Below are 20,569 nucleotides of genomic sequence, written 5' to 3'. Positions count from 1 at the left end.
AGGAACTAGAGGAAAGTTGAATGTTTCATCATTGCTACACTGTACCCTGACTGGCTCAACTCCTCCCCGTGATCCTTCTGTAAGGGATGTCCCGTTGCCTACAGATGGGCTTTGGGTTTCCACTCCGCAACCCCCCCCCTCATTCACAATGATATGACTTTTTGTTTTTTTGATGCCTGATACCTCATCCCTTCAACATCTTGTGATCATACAGGCTGGTATGCTTCTTCCATGTGGGCTTTGTTGCTTCTAAGCTAGATGGCCACTTGTTTACTTTCAAGCCTTTAAGGCCCCAGATGCTATACCTTTTGAAAGCCGGGCACCATCAGCTTTCTTCACCACATTTGTTTATGCACTCATTTTTCTTTTCTTTTCTTTATTTCTTTCCCCCTCTCTGCCCGGCGTCTCCCTTTACCCACTTTTCTGTTGCCCATCCCCCATGGAGTCTCCTCCCCATTACCCCTCTGCAAGGGATGTCCCATTGTCTACAGATGGGCATTGGGTCCCCATCACGCGCTCCCCTCATTCGTGATGATCTGATCCGCCCCCCCTTTGATGCTTGATACCTGCACCCATTTTTCTTCAGCGATCATATCGGGGAGGTGAGCACACAAAGATATTTTTTTGTTCTTTGATGTCTGATACCTCATCCCTTCAGCACCTTGTGATCACATAGGCTGGTGTGCCTCTTTCATGTGGACTTTGTTGCTTCTGAGCTAGCTGGCTGCTTGTTTACCTTCAAGCCTTTAAGACCCCAGACAATATATCTTTTGATAGCCGGGCACCATCAGCTTTCTTCCCCACATTTGCTTTGTCTTTAGTGATTCTGTCAGGAAGGTGAGCATCATGGAATGCCAGTTTAATAGAACAAAGTGTTCTTGTATTGAGGGAGTACTAGAGTGGAGGCCCATTGTCCATCTGCTACCTTAATAGTCCATGGTACTTTCAATATTCTTCCCCAGCACTACAATTCAAATGCATTGATTCTTCTTCGGTCTTCCTTATTCAATGTCTGACTTTTACATGGATATGAGGCAACAGAAAATACTGGAGCATGCCTCAGATTTACCCTTAGCCTTCTAACAAAGTTAACATCCTTGCTTTTCAACATTTTAAAGACGTCTTATGTAGCAGATTGACCCACAGCAATGTGTTGTTTGATCTCTAGAACTGTTGCTTTCAGGAGTATTGGTTGTGGATGCAAGCAAGATAAAATCCTTGATAACTTTAACATTTGCTCCATTTACCAAGGTCCAGATGTGAGGATTTTGGTTTTCTTTACATAGCATGGCAATCCATAATGAACGCCACGATCCTTGATCTTCATTAGCAAGTGCCTCAAGTCCTCCTACTTTTCAACAAGTCCAAAATACACCCCAAAATAAACATATGCCTATGAAAGCTAACAATATTTAAATTGAGTGGTAACGCAGGAGCCACTGCTGCCCTAAATCAACCTGCTTTAACCAAATCTTTTCTTCAGAGAGCCACACTGGCCACCTCTTTCCTGGGGTTCTCTAAACACTCGGCAGACTGTTGGGTATAGAACCATCTGTTCTGAAAGTTAAAAAATTTTTTTCTAATGTTAAAGCCACAACAGCTTTGCTTGCTAAAATCCTAAACTAATTTAAAAAATAAAGAATTGATTATTAAAACAAAGAAAAAGATAGAAAGAAGAGCATCTGATTTTTCAGAACAGAAGACTGAATGCTTTAACCCCCTGTGAAAACCTGAACACACAAATCAAGCAATGCAACCTGAAACAACAGCATTTTACATTTAACTTTTCATAGGTATAGATTTATTTAATCTGCCAGATTGTAATCAAGTCTGGAGGTTTGCCACCAAGTCCGTTCCCAAGGCGAGGCATTCAGTCGACAAAACGCACTTTTAAAATAGCCGCCCGGTGCTCCTCCACAGATTGTTGGACTGTTGTCAGCACTCAAACTTGGAGATTGTGAAAACGGAGCAAAGTGGTGTTGTATTAGGAACAGTCAAGTAAGAAATAGGTAGCAAACCCCAAGTGAGGGCTCCCTCTTTAGAAACTCGACACCAATTATTCTACATCATTGTCTTGGCATTAAGATTCACAGCCCTGTGTCATCAGTTATTTCTTTATATAAACACACATACGCACACACAATGAAAGCTTGAGATCCCTGAAGAAATGATCTATTTCTTTGTACTCACAGGGCCTCATGTGTGAAATTCTGCAGAATGAAGAACTACAGCAGAATGAAATGGAAATGACCAGCGTAATCACAGCCTCAAACCTGGGAGATACCTTTGAGAACTTTAAATTCAACTATCTCCCACCTGCCTCCCTTTCTCCAGTATCAAATAAGTGTTCTTCTTCTCCTTCACTATATGCTGGCTTTTTCCTCAGAGAACATAAGTAGAAGGGGGGGGGGGGAGATCATTCTGTGATAAAGTTGGTCGGCAGGGTGACTAGAATAGATAGGCAACCGACCTAACCACTCCACGGAGAGGGGCCTCATACGCCTCCTCAAAAGGAATCCCACTGGCGCACACCTGTAATTGCCAAAAAGCACCTTCACACCCTGAGTCAACATCTGCCTTCCTTTGGCTCCCAGTGAACTCACAAGATGCTGCCCGCCTCCAGTATTCACAAGCTATGACTGGCAGCCCAGTTATTTTAAGCCTCAGTTTCCTCATCTGTAAAAGTAGGAATCACAGCACTGCAGGTACAGAGCTGTTATGAGAACTAAGTAAGGTCATGCTTGACTCGAGAGGAGCTGTGCTGCCCCCTCGCCCCCCCCCCCCCCCCACATAATACTGAGCTGGAATGAAGTCAGTAGCTAGCTTCTTGTGACTCAACGCTGAGCTCCAGAGATTACTCCTCTCCACTGCCTAACCATCTTCAGTGCCTTTATTTAACATGCAGCCTGTCTGATTATGTCACGCCCCATCTCTGCTATTGTCGATGGCCTTGGCACTGACTGTGCCAGCTCAGTAATGAAAGACCTTAGCATTTAACCTCTACCTGTCCTCCTGCTATCGCTAGTGAGGTCTTCTGCATCCACACAGGCCTTTCTAAGACCTGAACCTCCAGACCAGGGGTCCGCAGCCTTCCTCATGCCGCCACCCATGTGGTGCTGACCCCCAACCAGAAAACTATTTTTGTTGCTACTTCATAACTATAATTTTGCTGTTATGAATCATCATTTAAATATCTGATAGACAGGATGTATTTTCATAGTTACAAATTGAACATAATTAAAGCACAGTGATTCATCACAAAACCATATGTAATTATATATTGTGAAATATTTATTTCTAATTACAAATAAATGAAATTTTGTCTTGAAGCATGGTGCAGCATGGGTAACAGTGGGCGTATCTTCAGGTGAGTGGACCCACCTGGAGACGGATAGAGGAGCAGAGTCTTGGTTCCAATGTTAAGCACATCTGTACATTTGTTGCCGTCATCATTCTCAAAAACATTTGCTTTCAGGGGCTTAAGTGGAGAGCAAATGTTTTGAGAATGATGAGGGCAATGAATGTACAAATGTGCTTTACACAATTGATGTATGTATGGATTGTGATAAGAGCTGTATGAGCCCCTAATAAAATGATTTAAAAGAACTAAACTAAAAAACCCCAAAAAACATTGGCTTTCTACTTGAGCCCTTGTTAGCAGCTCATTTCCACCCTCCCTCCCAGCTCACCCCTCCCTCATCACCCCTTGATAACTTATAAATTATTATTTTTCCACATCTTATACTGTCCGGTGTCTCCCTTCACCCACTTTTCTGTTGTCTGACCCCCCAGGGAGGGGGTTATATAGACCCTTACTTTCTATTGAGTCCTTGGTATCAGCTCCTCTTTTTGAAACGATTTTATTTATTTTAAAAAATCATTTTATTGGGAGCTCATACAACTCTTACCACCATCCATACATATATCCATTGTGTCAAGAACATTCGTATATTTGTTGCCATCATCATTTTCAAAACATTGGTATCAATTTCTCATTTTTCCCCTCCCTTATGAACCCTTGATAATTTATAAATTATTATTTTTTCATGTCTTACACTGACTGATGTCTCCCTTCACCCACTTTTCTGTTGTTCATCCCCCTGGGAGGGGGTTATATTCAGATCCTTGTGATCGGTTCCCCCTTTCTCCTCCCACCTTCCCCTTCTCCTCCTGGTATGACTACTCTCAATATTGGTCCTGAGGGGTCTACCTGTCCTGGGTTCCCTGCGTTTCCAGCTCTTGTCTGTACCCATGTACATGCTCTGGTCTAGCCATATTTGTAAGGTAAAATTGGGATTATGATTGTGGTGGGAAGGCAGCATTTAAGAACTAGAGGAAAGTTATATGTTTCATCAGTGCTACACTGCACCCTGACTGGCTTGTCTCCTTCCCACGACCCTTCTGTAAGGGGATGTCCAGTTGCCTACAGATGGGCTTTGGGTCTCCACTCCGCACTCTCCCTCATTCACATTGATATGATTTTTTGTTCGCCTCCTGATCACACAGGCTGTTGTGCTTCCTCCATGTGGGCTTTGCTGCTTCTCAGCTAGATGGCCGCTTGTTTACCTTCAAGCCTTTAAGACCCTAGACACTATATCTTTTGATAGCCGGGCATCATCAGCTTTCTTCACATTTGCTTATGCGCACATTTGTCTTTGGCGATCATGTTGGGAAGGTGAGCATCATGGAATGCCAGGCTAATAGAACAAAGTGTTCTTGCATTGAGGGAGTACTTGAGTAGAGGCCCAATGTCCCTAGCTACCTTAATACTAAAGCTATAAATATATGCACATAGAACTATTTCTCCATAGTCATATATATATATATATATATATATATACACACACATGTACATGCCTGTATTTAGACCTCTATAAATGGCCTTTGCCTCCTAGTTCTTTCCTCTATTTCCTTTCACTTTCCTCATGTCCAACTATCATGCTCAGCCTTTATCTGGGTTTCAGTAATTCCTCTCGGTTACATTACCCTTTATCACGCTCTACCAGGCCTCTTACATACCCTCCTCACCACCAATTTGGATCACTTGTTGTTCCCTTGTCCCTGGGTTTAACACCCACTTCCTTTCTCCTGCCTCCCCTTCTCCTATGGCTCCCCAGAAACTGTGGGTCCCGTTGTTTTCTCCTTCAGATTGTTTATCCCCGCTAACTTATCTAGATAACATGGAGAGATAGTAATATACACAAAAACAAGACAGAGCAAAACAAAGCAACAAAAGAAAACAAAACAACAACATCAGTAATCTCTTTCCATCATCCATGAACCGTACCAGCTTTTCATCCTATGGCTTCCTTTGCGTGCTCACTTCTCTGTACCTCGTTTAGGCTCCACGGTCCATCACTGTGAATCACTCCCCAACCCCTTGAACTGAGCTAGCAAATCCCAATTCTGTCCAACTCACTGCCTTTTCACTTTTGCACCTTGTAGCTAAATAAAAGTCCAATGTCTCCAAATCAATTGCAATCCAAAGTAGAACTGCCCATGGGTTTTCCAAGGCTGTGTAATCTTCACATGGAATCAGAGTGTTGCGTCTTCCTTCCATGGAGTGGCTTGTGGATTAGAACTGCCAACTTTTCCTTTGCTGGCTGAGCATTTAACCACACTCTACCAGAGCTTCCTTTCAACTTTCATCAGAGTTTAGTCCCTGGACAGGATCACCTGAGACAGAGTTAGAAACTCTGGAAGTGGGGCACATAGGTGAATGCTCGAGAACTGGCGGCCCAATTGATTTACTCTCGCCCTCTCTGAGATGACTATTTGCCACCTTTTCTTTTCAAATGTCATGCACCCCTTTCAGAAAGCAGAACCGATTGGGGGACAACTTTCTCAGTCTACTACAGCCAAATTTCAATTTAGCAAATACTCAGTATCTGTAGCCTTTTACTCCGACAGCTCTGGGATAACACTAGACAGTCCTTCTTCCTAGGGCTAAGCCATCCACTTGTACACTGGACTCTACTGCTCTCACTGTATAATGACCTTGGCCCTTACTATTAGCTTCTTTCTCACTTGTTCTCACTCTGTCTTGTATAGCCACAAGTTTTCCTTCTCAGCTGGATCATTTCCATCAACACATGAACATACTAAACTGCTTCCCCTACCTCAAAGCAACCAAACTGAAACACTTTCCTTGACCTTTCATTTCCCTCCAACACCTGGACCATTTCCCTGCACCTACTACAACACAAACTCACCAGATTTACCTTCATTTGTCTTCATTCCCATTTGTTGCTTCATCTCCTCCTATTATCCGACGAAACATGCTTGCAAATGTTGCCAGTCGTTAACTTCAGCACTCAGTTCTCAGCCTGCATCCTTGGATTCAGCAGCATGTTAGTACGCCCTTCAAACCACTGCTTTCTCTTTGGGAACACCACAATATCCTAATTTCCCACAACCTTATTTGTTCCCCTTCTCCTGCACGATTCTCTACCTCTTACAGGGTGGAGTGTCTTGGGGAAATCTGGAAGGTGGAAGGAAGAGAAGCCACTCTTCCTGCAAGAGTGACCGGCCTCGTGGGTCCAGGTTTTCACTGTAGCCTGTGCAGCTGTCGGCTGAGCAGGGAATGGCCATTTCACCGGTTACAGTTTTCTGATCTCTGAATGGACCTGCAGGTGGTCTCCCCAATGCCTATCCACACAGCCTTTCAACTTCTCCTCGACTGATTTTATAAACACCCAGCTCCCTGCATAAAGTCCACTTATGGTTAAAGAATCCAGAGAGCTTCATGCTCCCGACACGGAACTTTTGACTGATAAGATTCCCAAATTCCTATCTCTGCCTGAGATACAAATTGTGTATCCTGGTGCCTTCTCAGTACGTTCACCTTGAGTAACTAATGAATAACTTTACCTTGGTGACTGACTGAGGCATCGCTCTCAGACCTGTTATGTCCCAAATACAAAAGTAAGTCAAAGACGCTTGCTACAGGGGTTCCACTTTCTACATGCATGGGCTTATTCCAAGTAGACATGTTCAAACATGACTCTCATCAGTGGGTGGCTGCAGATGAGTCTCTCAGTAACACACTGACCGCAGAGATTAACAAACAAAAACAAGGGACAGTTTCTGTGCCATAGAAAAACATGATTTTAAGGTCAGAGCTAATACCAATTTTTTTAACAAAACAAAAAAGGATTGGCCCCCCACCCCACCCCAAACCCTCACTGATGCTTTGTAACGAGTGTATGGGAATGCTGCCTACAGAAGGAGGTCTTAGACCTATCACGGAGCTTCAAGGAAGGCTAGGGAGACCTCACAGATGATGTTAAAGCAGAAAGGTCAGCTCAGAAATTACTGTGACTGTTTAGGGGGGAATCCAAAAGGAAATTCTTGATAAATTTTCTCAAAGAAGACAGCATGATCAAAAAGGGTGACCAGGAATAAATTTTAAGAATATTGAAAACTACACGGCTGAGAAAAAGGCCAAGAAAGCTGTGTTTAGAATTTCTTCCCCCATCATAACAATGCATTTGCCTGTTGTCTAGGGTCAGCAACGGTTGTCCTACATGAATTTTGTTAAGGAGCCTGACCACATCCATCCTACAGTCTTGTCATTGCCCCTTCAGACTTTTCTTGGTTGCCAAAACTCAAAGAGTATTCAAAAGGAGTCTGCGTTGAGTCCCCCAAGAAGGCGTGAACTGCCGTTTGAGGCAGTACCAACCAGAGCCAGAATACTTCAGAAGAGCCAGAGATGCACTTGCTGCCTCCAAAAATGTGAAGACCTAAGTGGGGGATCCTGCAGGAAAAACTAACTTCTCATTGTTAAATTTTCTTAAGTTTTTACGATTTGGTAACGATGCTTTTTAACTTACTTCTTGTACAGTAACCCCACTCCCCTAGTAGCTGAACACCCTTGGTTTTCATAAATGCGCCACAATTGACCTGGTTCCTTGGACTGAATGCGTGAGAGTGCCCCCTTTACGTCCACTTTCTCTGTGTATCCACATCTAGTTCACGAGCACACGGAGCTAGCTGTCTGCAGAACCCGCCAGAAATTCGCTCACTTTCCTACATTCACTTCAGCTGCGACCAGAGCATAAGCTTCTCATCTTAATTGTCGCCCCTACTGGCACGTCCCCTCCAACCCCTGTGCTCCCAGGACAGCATTATTTCAGTCATATAATCAGATCACATGGCTCCCTTGCTCAAAACCCTCTAACGAGCTTCCTGCACACTTGGGAAAAACTCTGAAATTCTATGTAGGATCTGGCCTCTGCCAACTTGACCCAGTATGCTCAAAGCCCACTGTGCTGGCAACCCTCAAGCTCACTCCCACCTCAGAGCCTTTACACTTGCTCTGGAATGTCCCCCTGCCCCACCCCCACCCCACTGCCTTTATCCTTTTCCTTTCCTGTCTCCCTTATCTTTTTCAAGTTTTATTCTGGATTTTCTTCTCAGTGGCGTCTTCCCTTACCACCCAGAGATATCTCATCCTAGCATCCGCCCCTGTTATTTTTCTTCCTTGTTCTTACTACTCACACAAATCTATTTAAAATCTAGATTAGTTTCTGAACTTCTCACTAAAATGTAAGCTCCGAGAAGATAGGAGCATTTTCCTTTCTACAGACTTCATTCCATTGCGCCTGGTACAGGACAGACATTCAGGAGACGCAGCTTTCCCCAGTACGATGTCCTCAGGGACAAAACGCCTACACATCATACTCGCTTCCAAATTACATTCCTTTACAAAGACTCGAACCTCTAGACTGTGGGTGGCAGCATGGGAACAGGGGAGGAAAATGGAATCAGAAAATTCTCTCTGGTCACAATGCAACCTATGCAAGTCAACTGCCCCCCACTCCTAGATCTCAGTTTCCTCACTAGGAAAACACAAGTTAACAGATAACGGCAAAAATCGCATCATTTTGCTGTGAGGATTAAATGAGATGAGACATTTAAAGGGCTCAATATAGCAGGTAACAGGGAATCAACAATTTATTTGGAACAGAAAGTCAACAAATTTATGTATTTACTATTATTACTCAAAACCAGCTTGCCAGATTGACGAGATGACTCTTTAATTATGTGATGTCCCCACAATGCGCTCCTGTCCAGGTAGCTGTTGTTGAGCGCTATCGACTTGCAGCGTTGCAGCGTTCCACTGCCCAGCAAGCCCTGTGACAGCCTGGAGCCGGCCGCCGTACAGAAGGGTCTCTGAGCAGTGGGGAGCTTGACAGAGGCAGACCACCGGGTCTTTCTCCTGCTGCACCACTGGATTGATCGCAACCATCAGCCTTTGGGTTAGCAGCTCATTAGTTAACTATGCCACCACCAGGTTCCAAGCTAATTAGCTCCTCTCTATTCCCAACTAGTCTTCTGAGAACTATTTCCATACCATCGATCAGCCTAGCCATCTCATCATCTAAGTCAGTGGTTCTCAACCTTCCTAATGCCGTGACCTTTTAATACAGTTCCTCATGTTGGGGTGACACCCAACCATAAAATTATTTTCGTTGCTACTTCATAACTGTAATTTTGCTACTATTATGAATCGGGTGACCCCTGTTCTGAATCATTTGACCCCACCCCCCTAAGGGGTCACAACCCACAGGTTAAAAACAGCTGATCTAAGTGAACTACAATCAAACTATTGAGTCCGATACTCCAAATATGGTCCAAAAAAACACAAAGCTTATTATTAGCACAATAGGAAGAGTATATTACACTTTCCTTGGGCTGAACTATAGTTTAATTAATGAACATCAGTGAAGCACGGCTCCTTTTTCAAAGCTGTTGAGTCATTTTCTTGAGTCACACTGAATATCTTTCTTGTAATTTTTTTCTATACACAAATGCCATTGTTGAAGGCCAATTCTCTCTCCAGGATTCATATCTCACTCTGTCAACAGAATCCAAGAGTCTCAAGAGCAGAAAGACGGAGGCTACTGTGGAAAAACCACTTTACCTCCGTGGACTTAGTGCCTGTCTTGCAGTCAGAACTTACTGAAAGGAATTCGAAGAGCAGGGAGGAATGCCAACTTGGGAAAAATCATGGTGTCCAATCACTTCACACTTAACCATATTGAGGGAAAAAGAAGTAAGAAGAACCATGTGTTCACAGAAACACTCTGACAGCAAACCCAGAGCCTTTGGTTGACAACGCCTCTTTGGGGACACAGAGATGAGAAGAATGTTAAGCACACCTGGGAGGGCTCTGCGAGAGCCTGTTATCAGAGCCTCCATTGGGCAAGCTCCGTAAGACCAAGGATGCCGGGCCCATTGTATGCTCAGGTGCACTACCAGAGAAACTGGGATACAGGTGCTGCCAGGCAGGCACATGAAGAGGGAATGTCACAGGGCATTCTTCCACACAAGGAGGCATACAATGGGAGGGCCTTTGCCACCTGACAGAACTACACTTTGCATGACATAATGAGACCAAGGTGTCAATTCTTCCACACTTCAGTTTGCTTACCACTAAAAGCCAAATTCACTAGCATGCCCGCTGTGAGCATTACAAAAAATATGCGTGTCAGATTTATAGCATTTCTATACATTTCAAAAAACAAAACAATACCACAGAGTCCATTATGTCTCAAAGTGACTTTACAGAAACACTGCCCTAGGGTTTCCCAGACTGTTAATTCTTTATGGAAGGAGAAGCTTCATCGTTCTCCTACGGAGTAGCCTGGTGGGTTTGAACTGCTGACCTGGCAGTTAACAGTCTAACATAGAACTCATTATGCTGCCAAGGCTTATTTTATTTCATATTTTAGATTTCAAATATTATTTTCCTTTCCTACTGCCATGAGTCCCTGACAGAAAAGGAAAATTTTTTTACTAATTCCAACTAGAACACCAATAAAATATTTATCAATGATTCGCTTCTCAATGAACATGAGAAGCCTGACGTACAGAATCTTTTCATCTGTTTTGCCAGAATATGGCCCCTAAAATAAATCTGATTTTTGGTAATAAAGTGCACTCAGTCATAAAGACTAGAAAGGGCATTACAACCAAGACCACTCTTCTCAAAGCTATGCACAGTCTTCTATTTTTTTTTTCAAATGCTTTAGGACAGTGGTTCTCAAGCTGTGGGTCGCGACCCCTTTGGGAGGGTGGGGGGGCGGAACAACCCTTTCACAGGGGTCGCCTAATACATCCTGCATATAATATATTTACATTAAGATTCAAAACAGCAGCAAACTTACAATTATGAAGTAGCAACGAAAATAATGTTATGGTTGGGGGTCACCACACATGAGGAACTGTATGAATGGGCTGCAGCACTAGGAAGGTTGAGAATCACTGCTTTAGAATAAAGTTTGTTCCCAAAGAGCATTATGTATGAATTCTCCTATAACCTCTGATAAATTCCCTTAGTAAAAGAGCATGCAAAAAATCAAGTGATGGGCGGGGTAGGTGTTTAGTGGTGACTTGTTGTTTTCATTGGCAGAGACAGCAGGTGAAATCACTAAGGCTTGGAACGCTGCCTTGGGCCATGCCTGGCACCGGCGGGAATGCAGAAGTGACCAGGCATCTTGAGGGCTGTGTGGGTAAAACCTTTAACAAAGCAGTCTCAGTAAAGTAACCCTGTGTACATTGAAGCCAGCACCTAAGGACAGAGGCAGGGACAGGGGCCAGCTCTTGGGTAAAGGACTACTCATAGACTTAACTGCCCTCAGAAGTTGCTCATCAAAGTTGAATTGAAAGTCTTTTTTCACCCTTTTACCAGCATTTGAACACTGCGGGTTGTTCTACGCCGGGAGTCTAAGCATTGTTTTGGAGAGGGCTTATACACTGAGCCATTACGTCGCTTCTCTCAGGTGAACATTCAGTAAACTAGAGAAACAGGCTTACCAGCTTGAAGACTCTTCAAGAGGCCCGACAGAACTGTGATGAGACAGACTGCCAGGAGAGCTTTCCTACAGATGCTTTCATTCAATAAACTGAAGTTAATCTGCCACGCAATGCTTTCTTACAACTCTTCTGTTAAAAAGTCTTCTGTCCAAAATTAATACTTTCTATAAAATACATGCTAAATATATGAAGAGATTTACATTTTAGACTTAAAATACACTATTTTTGATACAACACGTCATTAGTACTAGTTCTCTTGGACAGGTCATTAAAGACCTACCATATTTAAGTCTTCCAAAAACCTACCTTGTATGCAGTAATTATATAACCAGCTTGAATTTTACTCATTTATCTGTATCACCATGATCGAGCATCTCCCAGTATTCACTGAGCTGATCCGTCTCATAGCAACCCTGCTGCACAGGGTCAGACTGAGTGCCCCGGTGGGGGTCTGAGACTAACTCTCTCATGTAGAAGAAAGCCCTGTCTTTCTCCCCAGGAATGGCTGGTGGTTTCCACCTGCTGACTGTGTGGTTTGCAGCTCGGTGAGTAACCACAGCTAAGTCAATGCTAATTGCTAGGGACAAAACTGTGAGCTAGAGACAGATTCTATAGGCTTATCTAGTTCATACTGTCAATTCTCATTCCTGAGATCAGTTTTAAAGGCAAAGAGAATCCCACCCCACCAACCAGGTTTGCCGTTAGCTCTCACACTCACAGTATTACAACTTTAAACTAAGGAAGTCTCCTCTCAAGAGTCCACATAGCAGCGATGCTCCCACCTGAAGTACTGGAGGGGTTTCTAGCTCATTTTAAAATGCACTTAAATATGAAAGTAATTTAGAAAACCAAAAAAATAAACTATATGCAATATTTCAGAAATAAGTTTGAAGTTTTTGAGAGGAAAAGTGAATTTTTAAAAAAGTTTTATTGCCACGTAGCCCCATATCATGCAATTCACAAGTGCAATCACATCAGTTGTACAATCACATCAAAAACGGCTCAATTGCCACAATCAATTTTAAGAGACAGCTGATTTCTGAGCCAAAAAGTCAAGACAAGAATCATTTACAATAATCCAAGACTGGGGGGGGGGGGCGGGGAGATGGCACTAATAAGCACTCAGCATACGGGAAGGGTAAGATCTACCATTGCTAAAGGCACCTGAATTTAATGAGTAAACAGTTTGAAGTCTAGCAAACCTTTACAGAACTGAAAATTCCCAGAATTATGTTTCAGATAATGAAGCTGGTGACAGCAAACACCGGGACAGTGCTCTTTCCAGGCACTCTACCAAAGCCCTCCATGTATCAGCTCAAGAGATATGCGCCACTGTCATTTACAGGCGCAAAACCCAAACCCAACCTCACTGCCATAGGATCTATTCTGATTCGCAGTGACCCTAGAGGAGCAGAGTAGAACTGCTCCTGTGCGTGTTTGAGGCTAGAACTCTTTACAGGAGCCGAAAGCCTCATATTTCTCCTGAGGAGTACATAAAAATTCAATTAATACAAAATTCCCATTAGAATTCCAATAAAAGTGACATTTTAGGATGCAAATACATTTAAAGTTCATAGAGAAGAATAATGTTCTGAGAATAGCCAAAAATAGTATTAAATAGAAAGAAGAGCGAGAGGGACTTCCTTTACTTGATATTAAAACATACCAAAACCCACTGTACTTAAATCAATCGGAAATTGGCAAAGGAACAGACAAAAAGATCAGGACAAAATGGGGAATACAGAAACAGATTCCAGTACATCTGAGTTTTTAATATATGACAAAGGTGGTATTCAAATTCAGTGGGGGGAAGGAAGGTGCTGACACAACTGGGCATTGGTCTGTGAAGAAGATTATTCTCTACTTTAAAATATATGAAATATTTACACAATATAGTTAAGAATACAGGAGCCCTGATGGCATAGTAAGTTATGTGTTGAGCTGCTAGCTGAAAAACCAGCAGTTCGAAACCACCAGCCTCTCCATGGGAAAAAGACAAGACTTTTTACTTAAAAAAAAAAAGAAGTTATAGTCTCAGAAACCCACAAGGGCAGTTCTACTCTGTCCTATAGAGTTGTTATGTGTTGGAATCAACTAAATGGCAGTGATTTTTTAAAAAGTTATTTAAGAATCAATACCAAGGGATTTTCATTTAAAAAACCCACAAATCTCAAAAATAACATTTAGAAACTATCTATACAAACCAGGACAAAGGGGAAGCCTCATAAAAGCAGACAGAAAGCCCAGTAGACATGAAAGAAAAACTAGAAATGTATAACAAACAATTTGAGGAAGGGTACATAGGCTGAAATGTAATGGACAGATTTAAGGAAAGTATCAAAGAATCCTCACATTTTAAAAATAAGTCATGATGCTATTGTTAGGAGCTGGTCATGTCCGTTTCAGTCCCCAGCAATTCTGTACAACAGAATGAAACACTGCCCAGTCCTGCACAGTCCTCCTAACAGTTGTGTTATGGCTGTACCCATTACAGCCATCATGACAATCCATCTCACTGGGGTCTTCTTTTCTGCTGCCCTTGTACTTTACACCAAGCGTGACATCCTTCTCTGGGGATGTGGCTCGCCCGGTAACAAGTCTCTCCGGGCTCACCTTTACAGGCATTCTGACTGTACTTCTTCCAGGACAGGTTAGTTGGTTTTCTCTTCACTCTCACAATTCAGATTTATCGAGTCCTCTTTGGTCTTCCTTATTCACAGCCAGCGTGGGCAATGAATACGATAAAGTAAATCAATAGGCAAATTCACAGATTGCAAATAGCCAATGGTGTCAAGAAATGAGGTCCAATTTGAGTTGAAGTTTAAGTGCGTTACTAGAGACTTAAACCAAAGAATGACACTAACACTCAGGTCTCTCCATAGCCCGAGCACGTCTTGAAAAAGAGGAACACAGTAGGAGAACGAACACTTCCAGTACAAAGCCTGCTCGGCACGCACTGCGACTCCGCCGTGTGTTCAGAGCAGAACTGCCCCATAGGGTGTTCTTGGCTGTAATCTTTATGGAAGCAAACTCTAGACCTTTCTCTCCCTGTGTCCCTGGGTGAGTTCAAAAAGCTGATGTTTCGATCCGTAGTTGAGCGTTACAACGGCATGGCTGAAATCAGGTAAGGGGTGCGAAAGGACTGGACCCTCTCACCATACTTATTCGCAGATCGTCCGAGAAGCTGGACTTCCTGGAGAGGAGCGTGGCATGAGGATGCAGGAAGGCTCGTTAACAACCTGCAATAGGCAGATGACACATCTCCTTGCTGAGAGCAGGAGGGCTTCTAAGCACTTTCTGGTGAAGATCAGGGATTGCAGCCTTCACTTGGGATTAAAACCAAAATGCACACAACTGGACCGATGGGTAACATGACGATAAATGGAGAAAGAGTTGAAGCTGTCAAGGCCTTTGTCTTGCTTGGACTCACAATGAATGCTTATGGAAGCAGCAGTAGAGATCAAAAGACGAACTGCATTATGTAAACTTGCTGCACAAGATCTCTTTATTGAGAACTGACAAGCACGGATGTTACTTTGAGAATTAAGGTGCCTGACCCAAGTAATGGTATTTCCCATTGCCTCATAATCAAATGAAAGTTGGACACTGAATAAAACCTTAGAAGAATCAATGCATTTGAATTGTGGTGTCAGAGAAGAACATTGATCGAAAGTATCATGGACTGCTAAAAGGGCAAACATATATGAGTTTGTTTCACTCAACTGAGCATGAAGTTGCTATGGGGCGCAACCGACCAGATGGCACCTCACACTAACAACAACACTTGAGCACAAACCATTTGTGCCCTGGTATTTTCCCTCACTGTAACAGCTGCTGCGGTGGTTAGTGCTAGTGTGTCGTTCAAGCCACAGCAACCGCAAAGACGCCGGTGGTGAACACAATATGACACTGTAGAAGGACAGACATATAACCCAATGGGATAGATTTGGGAGCTCGGAAGTACACCCATACATTTTTGGCCAATTGATTTTCACAACAATGGCAAGTGTAGTCAATGAAGAAAGAATCGTGGGCGAAGTCTTCTCACGACAGGAAGTCGTGGTGGCACGCTGGGCTGCTAAACCAAGGTCAGCAGTTCAAGCATACCAGTGGTTCCCGGGGAAGCGAGGCTGTCCACGTTGGGAAGGGTTCAGAGGCTTGGAAGCCTCGGGGTGGCTTTACCTGCACTTCAGGGTTATCAGGAGCCAAGACTACTGGATGGTAATGTAGCGATCTCCTTGTGGAAGTTTGAATGGAAAAACAAACGAATTTTCCAACAACAAAAGCAATCTTTCTATGTCTGAGGGCAAAAGTCCCTCAAGTTCATGCCCCACTGTGTCTTACCAGGGTTAAACCAAACACCAAACTCCCTGCCATCGAGTCAATGCCTACTCTTAGTGATCCTGACGGGCAGTGGAACTGCCTCTGGGAGTTTCTGAGACTGTCACTTTTATTTTTTTGTAACGTAAAATGGATTTTTTTTGTTTGTACCAATATTTGGAAATCAGCCAGCCATTTTGGTACTATTGTTACCAAAGTGCAGCAACATACAAATAAGAAACAAGCTAGTGTTTATCGCTAAAACAGAGCAGAAGGGTAGAGGAAATCAGCGAAGCTCCTTGTGGTTTAACCTTCCCCACCTACACTGTTTGTCAGGACACTTGCAATCCTATAAAACAGAAATGCTCCTTCCGCACACATCTCGGTGCTTTTAGTTCCTATTCTTTTTAAAATCATTTTATTGGAGGCTCTTGCAGCTCTTGTAACAAATATGCTTGATGCAATCGATGGAATGTTGTCAGAGCTGTCGTTGCTCCTCTAAAGATTGGAACCTGAAGATATTCAAGGTAGTTCTTTATAGGCAGGGACATCTTTTAGCATGCTGTCCAGAGGAACCAAGGTAAATTGAATCTTTGTTAAAGACCAACCACAATTTCCATCCCCCCTCCCATCCTCTCTTACAATAGGAACAAGGAAAACCAGGCTACTGAGGCAGAGTTCTAAAACCAGAAGTCCTACAAAAACGAAGCAATGCATTACTGCCCACATTGACATGGAGCTACACGTCTATCTTCAGGTTGTATGCTTATGGACTTGTTTAGAAAGAAATCTAAAATATGTTCTCAGATAGACACTGCTGGAACTGAGGAAGTAGGAATTCCTCTCCACAGTTCTGGAAAGGGTTGTTCCAGGCCTGGCGGTTTCAGAACTGGTTATTCCCGGCTGGAGTGCTCCACGCCTGGCTATTGCACACCTGGGCGTGGTTCTGGGTCTGGTTGTCCCAAGCTGGACTATTTCAACTCTGGGTGTTCCAGGTGTGGCTGTTCCAGCGCTGATCACACCACCTGGGAAGGTTTCCAGAAGGAAGGCAACCTTGGTGGTAGGAAGCACAGGGGTCCAGGTATTCTGGAGGTGCAGAGACCTGAGTCACACCATGGTCATTCTTTGACCATTAGTGGTTTTCTGCCACCTTTTCCATTTCATTCTCTGGTTCTGCAATCAGGTCTTCACCTGTTTGTAGCTCAGATTCCGCAGTTGCATCTGCTGGAGGTTGAGGTGTTTGTGTTTCTGAAACAGGTCTATGAATATACACAGCTGGGTCTGAGAGAACAGGGTTCGTCGGACCTTTCTGTTTCTTGCCCTGGCCTTCTCTCCATCTTCACTGGGCTCTTCTCTATAGAACCGGGCAGGAAGAAGACCGCAGGCTATCCTGAAGAAGCAGGTTCCTGGAGGAAGGAAGAGGAAAGATGGCAGTGTCCGGGGAGGGCGCCTCAGCAGGTGACATTTCCAAGGATGTATCGTTTTCTTCAGGCCCCCAAATCATAGTTTTTGGTGAAGAGTCTCTAGAATTGGAAGTTTCAAGAAGGCTTTGGGGAGATGCAACACTCATGTTGCTGAGTAAATAAGAGAGAGAGAGAGAGAGAGAGAGAGAGAGAGAGAGAGAGAGAGAGAGAGAGAGACCCTCCAAAACAAACAACATATAAAAACCAAAGACCTAGATTTTTAGAAAGCCAAGTCAGACAGAGGCTTTTTGAATGGATAACATGAAGATCTCTAGATATGAAAGTAGTAAAGGGCTACAGTGAATGTAAAATGTCTCAATCGCAATAGGAGGCAGTCAGCCCAATTCTAAATAAATGTTTTGGAGTGTCCAGACTGTAACTCTTTATAGGATTGGAAAGCCCCATCTTTCTCTCTGAGCTGTTGGTGGCTTCAAACTGCTGACCTTTTGGTTAGTCCAGCGTTTAACCACTATATCACCAGGGCTCCTCCCAACATCATGAGAATTCTACATTGTATGCCTGACCCTGTCACTCTTTCCATCTTTGTACTCTTTCCAGCAGCAGGGGAATAAAAAAATCTAAAAACCAACATAACACAAAAGAGATCGCTATCTAATAAATCTGGAAAAACTCCTTATCCTAGAAGGAAGCAGAATGAAAGAAAAGTTTTCTACTAAAAATGAATACTTATTTACAGTTTACAACATTGCATTATATTCCACAGACATCCCCTAGTATTCTCACTTCAAATGATAAAAATGAATAAAATTTCAATTGCTAAAGAGCAACATTGACACCTTGTGGTGAACAGCTAAAATTAAAATATCCACTGTAAAAATGAGTAGAGTGGCTTTTAATTAAATGTTTGCTTGCAAAAAAACTAACCCCTAATCCAGGGATTCCAAGGTTTAAAAAAGTGAAAATTTTTTTAAAAAGTAAAAATTCAATTCCCAACATGCACACTACATGTAAATTTAGAATCATCTGCTATTACTTGGACAACATTGAAATGAGCCTAAAATTTTAATTTATGGCCAAAGGATATGAATGAAACCTCAGGTTAATTTCCCTGCAAACTACACCCATATGAAAGAGGTTTGTTTCCTGGCTTCCGGTGCTTGCTGCAAAAGCCCTTGACTTGGTCAAGTGCCCCTGCCCCCACCACCCCTTTTTCTCCGGTAATACTTTCACATTTTAAAGGACCGAGAGAACAAATGCCTGCTAGAAGCATAACACCGATGGCTCTTAACTGGAATATATTCTCAAAACAGCCTCTGAGACCTGAGCTCTAATCCTAACTCTACTTTGAATGATCACTTATTTCAGTTCAATTTAGTAAACATTTACTGAACATCAAGAGCGCATGCCACTCTTCTGGATTCTACAAGCGACTCCCACTCTCGAACAGGACTCAGATGGGCAGGAGGCAGTAAACATAAACACCTATGAAGCCTCATGAGTGCGGTGCAAAGAAAGAAAGGCATTTCCTCAAGCAGACATTGCTCTCTGAGGGGCCTCTCAAGAAAGCCCTGCTAACTCCTCAACTCTGACACAAAGACCAGCTAAAGCTTCCTGTTTCAAACCAGGCCTCCTAGGCGCAATTCAGGTGGCTGATAAATAGACAGCTGATCTGATCCCCCACCTACCAACAAAAAAATATGTATCTGATAGCAGCAATTAGAACTGAATTACACAAAGGTGATGGGGTCGTCACTGTTAATAGGCATTCTGAACTGGGTTGGCAGGCCCAAGGAATCTCGAAGGTACCGGAGAAAGGAACCCTCGGAGAGCCAGATCATTGCACAGTTGGTGATAACGAGCTGAGCCACTGCCACATCGATCGACATGGTCGCCAAGGCTCTGTCACCTGTGGAGGCTGGTGAGGCCTCATGCAATGTGCACATGAGAGGCCAGGTCCAGGAAGGCCAATGAGACTCTGCAATCCTCGCCTATCAGGAAGCCTTCTTTCCAGCCTCCCAACAGCTGAATCATTTAAAGCCCCATGGCCTCAGTTTATACACTAAAGAAACAAAGGGCTATCATCCTCACTTTGTGAACAGAAAAATCATTTAAAAGAGCAGTTATGAAAATGCTTTGTAAATAAGTGGTACAGATTTGTAGTACTACCACCTTAAGAAGAACCAGAGATAAAATGAACTAGCATAATCAGGGATAATCAAAAACAAACCCAAACCCGAGCTCACTGCCAACGAGCCAGTGCCAACTCCTAGTGAGCCTGTGGGCCAGAAGAGGACTGACCCTGTGCATTTCCAAGACTGGGACTCTTTACAGGCATTGAACACCCACTTTCTCCTATGGAGCCGCTGACCCTACGGATCACGGCCTAAGCTGGAACCACTGCGCCACCAGGGCTCCATAATGAAAACTAAGCGTGAGTTCATTAAGGCATTCTCTATAACACCCATGCTTCTCCCAAAAGATTCTGTCCACTTGTGACATCACAAAGCTTTCGGAACTTCCGGACTCTCTCTATTTCCTGTTAGGTTCTGTGAGAGCTGATGTAGCCCAAGTCATCCTCTGCGCCCTGGTTTTGTATTCTTTTTTCCTTTTAATTCTACTCATTTCCCCAAAATAGCAACAAGAACAAGAACAGCAACACACACACAATCTGACTTGGAAAAAAACCTTTATAATAATTATATTCATACCTTCATTTTATTATTTTTTACCTTCACTTCAATGAGAGGGAAACACACATCAAAAACGCTTAGTGGCTCGCGCGCACACCTCAGACCATTTCAAATACTTCCAGTTCCATATACCCCAAATGGAATACAATCAAGATCAAAGATATGAGTTATAGGTGACACCCCCACTCTCTCTCTACTACTGGTTATAAAATCTTGCCTATTCTTTCTGGTGAAACACCTCTCAGATGAGAACAAAAATCAAGCAAAGGTGTGTGGTTAATTTGGCAGAAACCATTGCCCCTTAAAAACAATTTA

General features: G+C 43.2%; 1 protein-coding gene and 1 pseudogene across 5 annotated transcripts in view; both read right to left on the bottom strand.

The window, feature by feature from the left end:
• The window catches only part of UVRAG (UV radiation resistance associated), a 276,222-nt gene that overhangs the window by 173,826 nt on the left and 81,827 nt on the right, over positions 1 to 20,569 (bottom strand). The window lies entirely within an intron of this gene.
• Positions 12,768 to 17,710, bottom strand: LOC142444926 (homeobox protein NANOG-like; annotated as a pseudogene).

This window comes from Tenrec ecaudatus, chromosome 4 (assembly GCF_050624435.1).
Source record: "Tenrec ecaudatus isolate mTenEca1 chromosome 4, mTenEca1.hap1, whole genome shotgun sequence".
Taxonomy (NCBI): Eukaryota; Metazoa; Chordata; class Mammalia; order Afrosoricida; family Tenrecidae; genus Tenrec; species Tenrec ecaudatus.
This window is presented reverse-complemented; position numbering and strand designations above follow the sequence as displayed.